Raw genomic sequence first — 13,298 nt, 5'->3', positions numbered from 1 at the left:
CGAACAAGTCTGAAACCACCACTATCAAACAAACACAACACTCTTGCACTACATCGCTCACCGTTCTCACACTAGCAGTCATGCTGGCCCCACTCACTCTGGCACCACCATTCTCACTGTGGCACTTGCTCTGGTAAATCACCCATGCTGGCACAACCTTTCTTACTCTGGCACTCTACTCTGTTTGATCACCCACTCAGTCTGGCACCACCATTCTCACACAGGCACCACCATTCTCACTCTCATAGATCACCCATGCTGGACCCGCTCACTCAGGCACCACCATTCTCACTCTGACACTCACTCTAGTCTGGCACTCATTCTGGAACATCTCCACTCACTCTGGCACTGATTCTGGAACATCTCCACTCACTCAGGCACCACCATTCTCACTCTGACACTCACTCTTGTCTGGCAATTCTCCACTCACTCTGGCACCACCATTCTCACACACACACACACACACACACACACACACACACACACAAGTCTGGCACCACCATTCTTACTCTGGCACCCACTCTAGCACTGGCACTGGCACTCACTGTACTTTGGCACTCATTCTGGTACATCATCCATATTGGCCCAACTCACTCTGGCACAACCATTCTCACTCCGACATTCACTCTACTCTGGCACATCACCCATGCTGGACCCACTCACTCTGGCACCATTTTCACACACACACTCACACTCACAAGTCTGGCACCACCATTCTCACTCTGGCACTCATTCTGGTACATCACCCATACTGGCCCCACTCACTCTGGCACTCACTCTCTGGCACCACCATTCTGACTCTAGCACTCACTGTACTCTGGCACTCATTCTGGTTCATCACCCATACTGGCCCACTCACTCTGGCACCACAATTCTCACTCGGGTACCATCATTCTCACTCTGACATTTACTCTGGCACTTGCTCTGGAACTCACTCTTGCATTACCATTCTCACTCTGGCACGACCATGCATACTCCCACACACACACACACACACACAAGTCCGGCTGGAACCATCACATCACACAAACACAACAACAAAGACACACATACATATACCGTGAGATACAGATAAATGTTGACCTGGGTGGGATTCGAACCCACGACTTGGGAATTCGGTCTTGGAATACTGCGCTCTTATCCCCACGGCCACTCTGCTCGCTTAAAAGATTCGGACAAAATAATATTTATAAAGTTCTCAATGAACGATTGCTCACTAAAGACACAAACAACAAACTCGGGTCACTGCCTGGCCCACAGAGCGATCACGTCCGTTTTGATGTGTATGCGTGCGTGCAATGAGTTATATATAATAAAAACAAGTCGCGTAAGGCGAAATTACTACATTTAGTCAAGCTGTCGAACTCACAGAATGAAACTGAACGCACTGCATTAGTCCGCCGCTAGTGCAAAAGGCAGTGATTGTGACGAGCCTGTTTAGCGCGGTAGTGGTTGCGCTGTGCCGCATAGCACGCTTTACTACCGTACCTCTCTTCGTTTTAACTTTCTGAGCGTGTTTTTAATCCAAACATATCATATCTATATGTTTTTGGAATCAGGAACCGACAAGGAATAAGATGAACTTGTTTTTAAAACGATTTCGGAAAATTGATTTTAATCATAATTTTTTTTTAATTTTCAGAGCTTGTTTTTAATCCGAATATAACATATTTATATGTTTTTGGCATCAGAACATGTTGAAGAATAAAATAAAAGTAATTTTGGATCATTTTATAAAAACATAATTTTAATTAAAATGTTCAGGTTTTTAATGACCAAAGTCATTCATTCATTTTTAAGCCTCCATGCTGAAATGCAATACCGAAGTCCGGCCCTCGTCGAAGATTGCTTGGCCAAAATTTCATATCACTTTGATTGAAAAATGAAGGTGTGACAGTGCCGCCTCAGCTTTTACAAAAAGCCGGATATGACGTCATCAAAGACATTTATCGAAAAAATGAGAAAAAAAGTCTGGGGATATCATACCCAGGAACTCTCATGTCAAATTTCATAAAGATCGGTCCAGTAGTTTTTTCTGAATCGCTCTACACACACACACGCACACACACACACACACACACACACACACCCCGACCCTCGTCTCGATTCCCCCTCTATTTTAAAACATTTAGTCAAAACTTGACTAAATGTAATGAAGACAAACTCTGAATTAATTAATCGTTACTAAAGCACAAATCAATAAATAGAGTAATACAAGACTTGGGACCACACAAAAAAGCAGATAGATTGAGAAAGTGAGGTATATCTGATGTCGACTAAACGATCAGCAACTAACGCCGTGCTCAATGGAGGTGCAGGCATTCTCATCCAGTTCCCTGGGGGACATACAGCTACATCCAGCGTTGCCACTGGCAAACACTGCACAAACTATAAAGCAGAAGCAGAAGCTCTCATGCAGGCCGCCTCCTTCGTTCAGGACTCCGCAGACCCTTGCTACCAAGTTGTCTTCCTCTCGGACGCCCTTTCAGTCCTTCAGGCCCTAGAGAACGACAAACTCCCACAGCTGGCCAAAGCATTAAAGATGGTCAGACAAACCAGAAGAGTTGTCCTCCAGTGGATACCAGCACACTGTGGGATACCAGGAAATGAAAGGGCAGATGAGCTGGCAAAAGAAGGAGCCGTGGAAGACCAACCTGAAAACAGTGTCAGCTTTAGTGAGCAGAAGACAATCATTAAGGCATTGATGAGGCCAAGGACAAACAGAGATGACTACCACACAATGTCCAGAGAGCAGCAAGTCAACCTCATCAGGCTGCGTACTGGCCACAACAGGCTCAATGCTCACATGAACCGAAAGTTCAAGCTGGCGCCATCACCAACCTGTGCCTGCGGTCAAGAGGACCAAACAGCGGAACACATCTTACAGCGATGTCCCTTACTAGATGAGGAACGAAAAGAAGTGTGGCCGTCACCAACTCCCTTGCAGACCAAACTATACGGCAGTCGACAGGAGTTGGAGAAAACGACAACATTTATCACCAGTGCTGGACTGATTGTGTAACCTCTGCGAACGCCAAGAAGAAGAAGAAGAAGAAGAAGATGTCGACTAAACAATTATGCGTGTGTGTGTGTGTGTGTGTGTGTGTGTGCGTGCGTGCGTGCATGCGTGCGTGTGTGTATGTCATGTCCATTTCCCTGCCCAACTCGTCAGTCACGCGCGCACGCACACACACACACACACACACATATACACGCACACACACCACACACACATGAAACACACACACACACACAAAACCCACACTGAGAAAGGTGTAAAGTTTACTTTTCAGTTTACTTAGAATCACGTGAATTATTTTTCAGAAGCAAATTAAAGTTCTTAAGTGAGTATATCTGTGTATGTGCTATTACGGAATTTCTCTCATTTATAAATACACATGTATACACACTCAAAGCAAACTCGTGAGAAAACCATCACCAAAAAGAACACATAATTATCAGTGACATCCTAAGACAGATAACGTCAACAACAAAAATGCAACTACATGCACAGGCGCTTGTAGCAAAGCGCCGGTCGATCATTATTTACTCCTTCATCCTTACTAGTGAATAGTAGTAGTAAGGGACAGTAGAGGGCCCCAAAGGGTTTAAAATCGTGATCGTGATTGGCGTTTTTTTTACCTTTCTGTGACCGTGATTGCCGAAATGTCCATTTGTGTGATCGTGATGGGCCGGGACTTTGCCCGTGATCCGTGATGACAAAAAAATCAAGTCTCGTGATCGTGATCGTCATTTGTTTTCGTGATCGTGATGGGCATTATTGCAAAGCATTTTATTTTCAACGTACATTTTTCACAGCTGTATCACTCTATGATCCTCTATTCGTCAAGGTGTTTGTGATCGTGAAAACAAAAATCAAGGTAACTGTGATCGTGAAAGCTAAAATTTCCCTTCCCGTGATCGTGATGATACCCCCCCTTTGGGGCCCTCACAGTACGGATGAAGGAGTAAATAATGATCGACCGGCGCTTTGATACAAGCTCCTGTGGCTACATGTATATAGTTATTTTTCATTAACCCTAAACCTTCTTAGCTCGAAATCACAACGAATAAAGATTACCATATGATATTGAAAAAAAACCAAAAACAGCATTGTCATCACTTGTCCATCGATCACTTGTTTTCCAGTTGAGCTGATATAATCACATTGTCCCACACTGTAAAAATCCTGTACTTGTAGCTTGAAATGTAAACATACAATGTACACTGTGAAAAAAACCCATTTAACAACTAAAAACAACTCTTCCAGGCGCTTAACAATGTTCTCTGCCATTTCTACATATATTACTTTGTTGTTTGAAATCTTTGTTGACTCTTGTACTACATTTACGCTTTCTTTGCCACACCTTGTTGACTGTACAGAAACTTGACTGAATAAAAATATGACGAAGAAAAAAAACCACTGTGTATTATTCCTTGAAAGTATGGATAGGATCATGGCACTGGTGTGTCGTTCACGGTCTGACGCGTTGCTGAACAGATCCCTCATGCCGTTTTGAGGACATTGTGCCAGTCTCCCTGAAACAACGGGTCAAGCAAATAATTAACCAGTCTGTCTGTCGATCGATCAATCAATCAACCTACGAATCAATCAATCAATCAATCAATCAATCAATTGATCTCCAAAATTCAATTAAGTGTACCGACGTTCAGCTCATCACAGGTGACTTTATCAATCATTATAGGCATTTTGAAGTACAGCTCAAAGGACACACACACACACACACACACAAGCACGCACATACACTGGCACACACACGTTACACACACACACACACACACACACACACACACGGCGTGTGCATGCGTTTCCTTGGCTTAGGTGTCATCCTTAACTATAAGAAGAAAGTGGGTGTTTGTGATTTTAAATCAAATAACCTTTTCCTTGGATCACTGTTGGACCAGCCCCATTTCGTCTACTGCATTGTCACCATAAGTCAAGCGAAGCAACCCCTCAGCAACGATCTTACTCAGCCAGGCCCGGGCAGGGTTTTGTCCCTTCCTCATGATCTTTTTGCCGTGTGCGGTCAGTTCTATTAAAACATTTACACACAATTGAGACGGAAAAATAACAAATGAATGCAATAGTTAAATACATGGTTCATCCACTGAATGATTACACTTAACAGGCAAGACACACCCAGCGAATAAGGCTTATTTGGGGGGGGGGGGGGGGGGCGGTGGGATAAAGGAAGGTTACATCATAGAAGTTTGTTTGTTTGTTTGCTTGAAGTACTTGTACAACTAATAACACTTTCAGAACAAGACTAGCTCGCCGAGCAGACAATGCAAACTCGCACGGTTATACTCAAATAACATTTTACGACATAACTACACATCATGCATACGGTGGCACATATTGATAGATAGAACGTACATAAACACATAACATGCGTGATTTGTAAGCTGAAAAGAGCCGGGAGCCAAAAAGACTACACTGACGTAACACAATACTGCTTGGTTTATGACCGTGACGTTACTTTGGAAACAGAGGTATAGTGGACAAAGACCATGCACAAATCATATTTTATAAGTTTTACTGAAGACAGGCTTTGAAGAAGATATAAAACAGAAAAGACATAAATCTTGGTCTGTCTGTCACACACACACACACTCACTCTCTCTCTCTCTCTCTCTCTCTCTCTCTCTCTCTCTCTCTCTCTCTCTCTCTCTCTCTCTCTCTCTCTCTCTCTCTCTCTCTCTCAACAAAAAAATGGAAAAAAGTTTAACAAAAGAAAAGAAAAGAAAAGAAAACAACAACAACAGGAAAGAAGAAAAAAAGCAGTTTAACTCTCGCAAGTTTAGCAGCTTCCAGTTATCAACCTTTTTCACGTTTGGCAGGCAAGGTAGCAAACTCCTTACGGAAGGATGCAGTTCCATCGTGGTTGTCTCTCTTGCCAAGGGTCAACAGATGGTCCAGGTCAAGGACATTAGTGTTGTTTGTGTTGGTGTAATTCGTGTGCGAGTCGTGTCGTTTGCCAAGATTGATCAGGTGGTTATAATCAATAGAATACGTATGATTACCGATAGTGTAATTTATTAGATGATGGTCTTCGAGCGCGTTTCGTTTGCCAAGATTGATCAGGTGGTTAAAATCAATAGAATACGTATGATTACCGATAGTGTAATTTATTAGATGGTGGTCTTCGAACGCGTTTCGTTTGCCAAGGGTCGTCAACCAATGACGTAGGTTAAAAACATACGTGTGATTACCAATCGTGTAATTCATCAGATGATGGTCTTCGAGCGCGTTTCGTTTGCCAAGGGTCTGCAGGTGGTCTAGGTCAACTACGTAGGTGTGGTTACCGATCGTGTAGTTTACAAGATGATGATGTTCATGTGCGTTTCGTTTGCCGAGGGTCAACAGATGTTCTAGGTCAAGGACGTAAGTATGATTGCCAATAGTGTAAGTTTTGATGTGGTGAATCCCGCCCATGCTTCGCTTTCCATGTGTTTGGTTTCCATGACTCCCATTGCTTGGGAACTTGTGTTCGTAGCAACAGATTGTGTGTGTTTCATTCCTGTGTGTTTTGTTGTTGAATCGGTCAACATGTCGACAGCACACTAGGGTAAGGTTCTTGTTGTTTGTGCAGTTGTTGTGAGTTTCGTTTCCATGACAACAGAGGAAGTTGGTTATGTTTCCTCCCGCGGTGCAATTGTTATGTGTGTGATTTCCGTGAGTGTTGTTTCCATGTGTGTGGTTCCCATGACTACCATTGTTCGGAAACTTGTGATCATAGCAACAGACTTTGTGTGTTTCATTCTTATGCGTTCTGTTGTTAAATCTGTGGACATCCCGACAACACACGAAGGTCAAATTCTTATTGCTTGTGCAGTTGTTGTGTGTTTCGTTTCCATGACAACAGACAAAATTGGTTAAGTTTCCACCTGTGCAATTGTTATGTGTGTGGTTTCCATGCGTCTTGTTTCCATGACTACCATTGTTAGGATTTTTGTGTTCATAGCAACAGACTTTGTGTGTTTCATTCTTATGCGTTCTGTTGTTGAACCTGTGGATATGTCGACAACAAACCAAGGTCAGATTCTTGTTGTTTGTGCAATTGTTATGTGGTTCGTTACCATGACAACAGACGAAGTTGGTTAGGTTTCCACCTGCGGTGCAATTGTTATGAGTGTGGTTTCCATGCGTGTGGTTTCCACTGCTACCATTGTTAGGAATCTTGTTTTCGTAGCAACAGACTTTGTGTGATTCATTCTTATGCGTTCTGTTGTTAAATCTGTGGACTTCCCGACAACAAACCAAGGTCAGATTCTTCGTGTTGGTGCAGTTACTGTGTGTCTCGTTTCCACGACAACAGACGAAGTTGGTTAGGTTTCCACCGGTGCAATTGTTATGTGTGTGGTTACCGTGCGTGTGATTTCCGCTGCTTCCATTGTTAGGAATCTTGTTTTCGTAGCAACAGACTTTGTGCGTTTCATTCCTGTGTGTTTTGTTGTTGAACCTATGAATATGTCGACAACAAACTAAGGTCAGATTCTTGTTGTTTGTGCAGTTGTTGTGTGTTTCGTTTCCATGACAACAAACGAAATTGGTCAGGTTTCCACCAGTGCAGTTACCGTGTGTCTGATTATGGCCATTAGTGTGTGTACTTTTCAAGGGCAAAACCCGCTTTGTTGGGTTACGAGTTTGCACATGTCTGTACTGATAATGCTCGATGGATGTCAGCAGAGCTTCAAACTGATCCTCCCGTTCCAGAGCAAGAAGTTTTTGAAGGAGCTCGTCCAAACCTTGAAAGAAGAAAGAAGAAAGAACGAATAAAGTTCAAACATTTGGAGAAAGCAAACAAAAGAACATACTAACAAACACAAGATGACTGCATGTATGTATATAGAAGCACAAACAAGTTTATCAGCCGATAAATGCCTCCTGTTTTTAAATCTACAAGTGACTCGATCGTAGAACTGTGTCTTTAAAGCTTAACATTTTGTTTCTGGAAAATGTAAGCTGAAAAACTAGAACGTTCATACATTACTTCGAAAGAGAATAATACAGGGAATACAAAAGATCATTCAGTATGGAATCAGAACGAGAAAGAAAAACAAGTCGCGTAAGGCGAAATTACTACATTTAGTCAAGCTGTCGAACTCACGGAATGAAACTGAAGGCACTGTATTTTTTCACCAAGACAGTGCAGCTTCGTCAATCCCCGCGTGAAGGAAATCGCTCACCTCCCACGTGCAAAACGTAGTGATATTGACACGCCAGATTAGCGCGGTAGCGTATTGTGCTAAGGCCAAAAAAATAATAGGTGTGGTTACGGTAACATAGCCTAAAAAAATAGGGTAGGAAGGTAGGCAATCACTTTTTTTTTTTATAACTTTTTTTCTAATGTGTACAAATTAAACCTACTTGACAGGGAAATAAGTGTGCGGCTTGGGCGCTTTCGCTTTCATTGCGTTTTCTGCACTTTTTTGTTTTTTGACAAATGTAATAAAAAGTTATAGGATCGGCCCCTAAAAATAGGGTAGGTCGGGTTACCGTAACCACACCTATTTTTTTTTAGGCCTAAGCAGGAAAGCGCGCTTTTCTGTATTCTTGTTAACTTTTGGAGCTTGTTTTGAATACAACCTATCATATCTATATGTTTTTGGAATCAGGAAATGATAAAATATAAGATGAAATCATTTTTGGATCGATTTCTTAAATTTTAATCGTAAGACTAATTAATCCATTTTCGTTAATTGCGATCACATTTTAAGAATAAACATGACATATGTATATATTTTTAGATTCAGAATGTGATGAAGAATACGATGCAATCAATTTTAAATCTGTTTGCGAAAAATCGATTTTAATGACAACTTTAATGAGCAAACTCATAAATTAAATTTTGAGCCTCCAAGCTGAAATGCAATACCAAAGTCCGGGCTTCGTCGAAGATTACTTGACCAAAATTTCAACCAATTTGGTTGAAAAATGAGAGCGTGACAGTGCCGCCTCAACTTTCACGAAAAGCCGGATATGACGTCATCAAAGACATTTATCAAAAAAATGAAAAAAAAGTCTGGAGGTACCATACTCAGGATCTCTCATGTCAAGTTTCATGATGATCGGTCAAGTAGTTTTTTCTGAATCGCTCTACACACACACACACACACACACAGACACACACACACACACACACACACACACACACACACACACACACACACACACACACACACACACACACACACACACACACTCATACACCACGACCCTCGTCTCGATTCCCCCCTCTGCGTTAAAACATTTAGTCAAAACTTGATTAAATGTAAAAACCATGTTAATACAACAACAACAAATAAAGATTCAACCAATCCTTCAATGATTCAATGGTCAACAACAACAACAACAATGAAATTTAAACAGAAAGAAACAACGTAGTAAGCGCTCATAATAAATAAACTTCCAACAAATAGTCTATAATAAAAAAAAATCTAAAAGTCTTAACTTTTTTAAGTGGAACACAAAGATAATAGTCCAGGCATCTTAGCCACTTTAGTGAAGGGAACGTTGAAGTGACAATGACTAGATTTAAAATGTCCCTTATCAGAAAGTTCAACCTCAGTCCTTTGATGTTTATATTATTAAACACATTTTCATATAAAGTTGGCGCTTCATATGGAAAAGTGGCTTTGAAATTGACCCTAATCCTTCTTTGGGCTCTGTAAATGTCGTTTGGGGCTATGGTTGTAAAACGGTATCTACTGGTCACCCCAATGTATAAACTGAAAGCTCTTTCTGCACCAGAACACGCAGAAAGGATTGTATCTGCCTGATGTCTGATGCTTTTCAAAATCCCCAACCACTAACACCTTCAAAACGGACATTAACTGACACTGTTGTTTTTCCCTATATAATCCTTACTATTTTTCCGAGACGTCGTCCTGTTGTGTATTTAGCTTGCCACAACCTCATACATGGTCCTAAAAGTTAAAGTTGAAGAAAATACTAAAGATAAATGAACAAGCTGACGCAGTGTCATTCGCACCGTGAATCCCCCCATGGGAACATACTAAAGTCTGGTTCCAAATAGGCTCAATTTCCTTCTATTTCTTTGTATTTCTGCCTCGTAGGGGTAGGGGTGTTCAAACCAAAGGCACCTTTAAACCAAAATTCAAATCACACATCTTACAATACTAAGACACTCAGCAGTGAAAGGGTGTCTGCTGGTAAAATATTCCAAACAATCCTAAAAGTACTTCACTACTAAACGTGCTTTTAAAAAGAGCCGTTATTTTTCCCTCTATAATCAGTATTGTGTTTTCTGCGAACATGTAGTCTATTTAGATGGTTGTCATGTGCACATGAGTTGCTAAAGCGTTTTCAGTTGGGCATATGTCGAAAAGCAAAGAATTAGCCCTTTGAAAACCATCAGAACTGTCACACAAAAATAACATTTACCTATCTCACCAACTGACCAAACATAGGGCTTTTCCTCATGTATTATGTATTGTCGTGTTTTTTGTAGCATACTTGTGAAAACAGCCACCACTGTTGTAAATGATATTAAGCATGAGAGTAGTAATAAGACCAGTGGGATGCTTAAATGGCAGAATGTGCGTCAAGTTGTTCAGCGCGCACCTGCCATGAAAATTACACTGGGAAATACACACTCACACACACTGTGACAATGACACACACACATTCACACACGAGGGTATGTGTGTGTGTGTGTGTGTGTGTGTGTATGTGTGTGTGTGTGTGTGTGTGAGTGTGTGTGTGTGTGTGTGTGTGTGTGTGTGTGTGTGTGAACATACGTGTGTGTGAACATACGTGTGTGTGTGCTCGGGCTTCGTGTTTGTTTGCTTAACGCCCAGCCGACCACGAAGGGCCATATCAGGGCGGTGCTGCTTTGACATTTAACGTACGCCACACACAAGACAAAAGTCGCAGCACAGGCTTCATGTCTCACCCAGTCACATTATTCTGACGCCGGACCAACCAGTCCTAGCACTAACCCCATAATGCCAGACGCCAGGCGGAGCAGCCACAAGATTGCCAATGTTAAAGTCTTAGGTATGACCCGGCCGGGGTTCGAACCCGCGACCTCCCGATCACAGGGCGGACGCCTTACCACTAGGCCACCGTGCCGGTCAAAGTTAGGTGCTGCCGAGCCACTCGCGCAAGTGAAATGTTGCTCTCTCTCTCTCTCACACTCTCTCTCTCTCTCTCTCTCTCTCTCTCTCTCTCTCTCTCTCTCTCTCTCTCTCTCTCTCTCTACACTCTCTAAAGCTGAGGACAATAAACTCTCAAAGCGTCAAAGCGTCTCTCTGACTCTCTCTCTCTCTCTCTCTCTCTCTCGCTCTCGCTCTCGCTCTCACCCTCTCTCTCTCTCTCTCTCTCTCTCTCTCTCTCTCTCTCTCTCTCTCTCTCTCTCTCTCTCTCTCTCTCTGTGTTCTGGGGCCCCTGTAGCTCAGATGGTAGAGCACTTGACTTGTGATCCTTGGGTCACGGGTTCGGATCCAGGCCGGGACGGATACGGGCCAACTTTGCGTGCAGACTCAGAGGCGGTATCCATGTCCCACCCCTGAGTCACCATAGTGGCACGGAAATAATCGCGGTCATTCTGCAATAAGTGCAGATGGCTGATACCACCTTAACACGCATACACTTTTGTATCCTATCTAAAGTCGGGGTAAAACCCGGGAACAAGCCCCTAATTAATGTCTTCCCCGTAAGGGCGTAAAACGTGATTTTCTCTCTCTCTGTTCTGATTGTGTATGAAAAATACCCAACGGGTAGAAAGCGGGGCAGATTATTTCACCTCGCCCTGCTGTCTGAGGTAACAAAGCCAGTACATCCTGTTTCTGTGATGAAACCCAGGTGAGCTTTGAAAGTTTATCCCGGTGTCTTTGAAGACATACAAAAAGCAACAACTCACATTTCACAGCGTGACTTTGATACTTAAAGTTGATGACACTTTTTTTGTGGGTTTTTCAAGAAAGAAGGATTAGTAAAGTTGTCGAAAAAACCCAGACACAAATACGTCACCGAGTCAGCAATTCTGAAAGAAGACAAAAGCACCCAAGCGTTCTGCACTAAATGAGAACCAAAGAGGGAAAACAATTTAAAATGTCTTGCATGTTCAAGGACTGTCAGGGCGAGAAAAACAAAGAAAGCGTTAAGTGCTTACTTATAAGATAATTTATACCTTAAATGTCGGGTATCAGACTTTACACAACAATCACAATTCTACATAAACTCGAAAAATAATAAAATGTATTGCTTTAATTTGATCAACATATTTTAGGTCATGTTTGTTGACTGATTGATCTTTAATGTTCGTGTTGTTTGTTTGTTTGTTTATTTTTTTTTTATTATTTTTTTCTTTGTTTGTTTGTTTATTTGTTCTATTTGTTTATTATTGGAAAGAAATTTCTATCAGATGAAAGAACAGATTAAAGGAAAACTATCCTTGTAAAAAGAATTGCATCACCACCACCTTCGCCACCATCAACTCTCTCTCTCTCTCTCTCTCTCTCTCTCTCTCTCTCTCTCTCTCTCTCTCTCTCTCTCTCTCTCTCTCTCTCTCTTTCTCACGCTCTCTCTCTCTCTCTCTTTCTCTATCTCTCTCTCTTTTTTTTCTCTCTCTCTCTTTTTACATTTAGTCAAGTTTTGACTAAATGTTTTAACGTAGAGGGGGGAATCGAGACGAGGGACTTGTTTGTTGTTGTTTAACTTCCATCAGCACCTTTATTGTAGCTCGAACAGTTTCAATAAAATAAGAAGTTATATGTTGCTTTTGTGGACTTCCAAAAGGCGTTTGACACCGTTAAAAGGGATGTTTTGTGGAATGTTTTATTAATGATTGGTGTTAAAGGAAGAATGTTTAACATGCTTAGGTCAACGTATTCATCCTTTCTTTTTGTGTGTACGATGTAACTCTGGCAAATACTGTCAACTTTGAATGCCTACATGGCCCGAAGCAGGGATGTTTAGCGAGCCCAATGTTTTTTTCGTTTCTTATAAACGACCTTGCCTCAGAAATAATATGTAAGGGCAGACAGGGAATACAAATGCTTCCCGGTGAGATCGAACTGGTTTTTACATTTAGTCAAGTTTTGACTAAATGTTTTAACATTGAGGGGGAATCGAGACGAGGGTCGTGGTGTATGTGTGTCTGTGTGTGTGTGTGTGTGTGTGTGTGTGTGTGTGTGTGTGAGTGTGTGTGTGTCTGTGTGTCTGTGTGTCTGTGCGTGTGTGTGTGTAGAGCGATTCAGAGTAAAATACTGGACAGATCTTTATGAAATTTGACATGAGAGTTCCTGGG

The 13,298-nt window shown here is 41.9% G+C and overlaps 1 long non-coding RNA gene across 1 annotated transcript; it reads right to left on the bottom strand.

Annotated features, from left to right (window-relative positions):
* Positions 1 to 3,276: 3,276 nt before the first annotated feature.
* Positions 3,277 to 7,757, bottom strand: LOC138965048 (uncharacterized). The gene is made up of 3 exons (XR_011455274.1): positions 5,845 to 7,757; positions 4,900 to 5,054; positions 3,277 to 4,539 (listed from the first exon to the last, which is right to left on the bottom strand). It is a non-coding gene; the product is annotated as an uncharacterized lncRNA (long non-coding RNA).
* Positions 7,758 to 13,298: the final 5,541 nt, after the last annotated feature.

Source organism: Littorina saxatilis, linkage group LG4 (genome assembly GCF_037325665.1).
Source record: "Littorina saxatilis isolate snail1 linkage group LG4, US_GU_Lsax_2.0, whole genome shotgun sequence".
NCBI lineage: Eukaryota > Metazoa > Mollusca > Gastropoda > Littorinimorpha > Littorinidae > Littorina > Littorina saxatilis.
The sequence above is the reverse complement of the archived record's forward strand: the minus strand, read 5'-3'. Positions and strand labels throughout refer to the sequence as shown.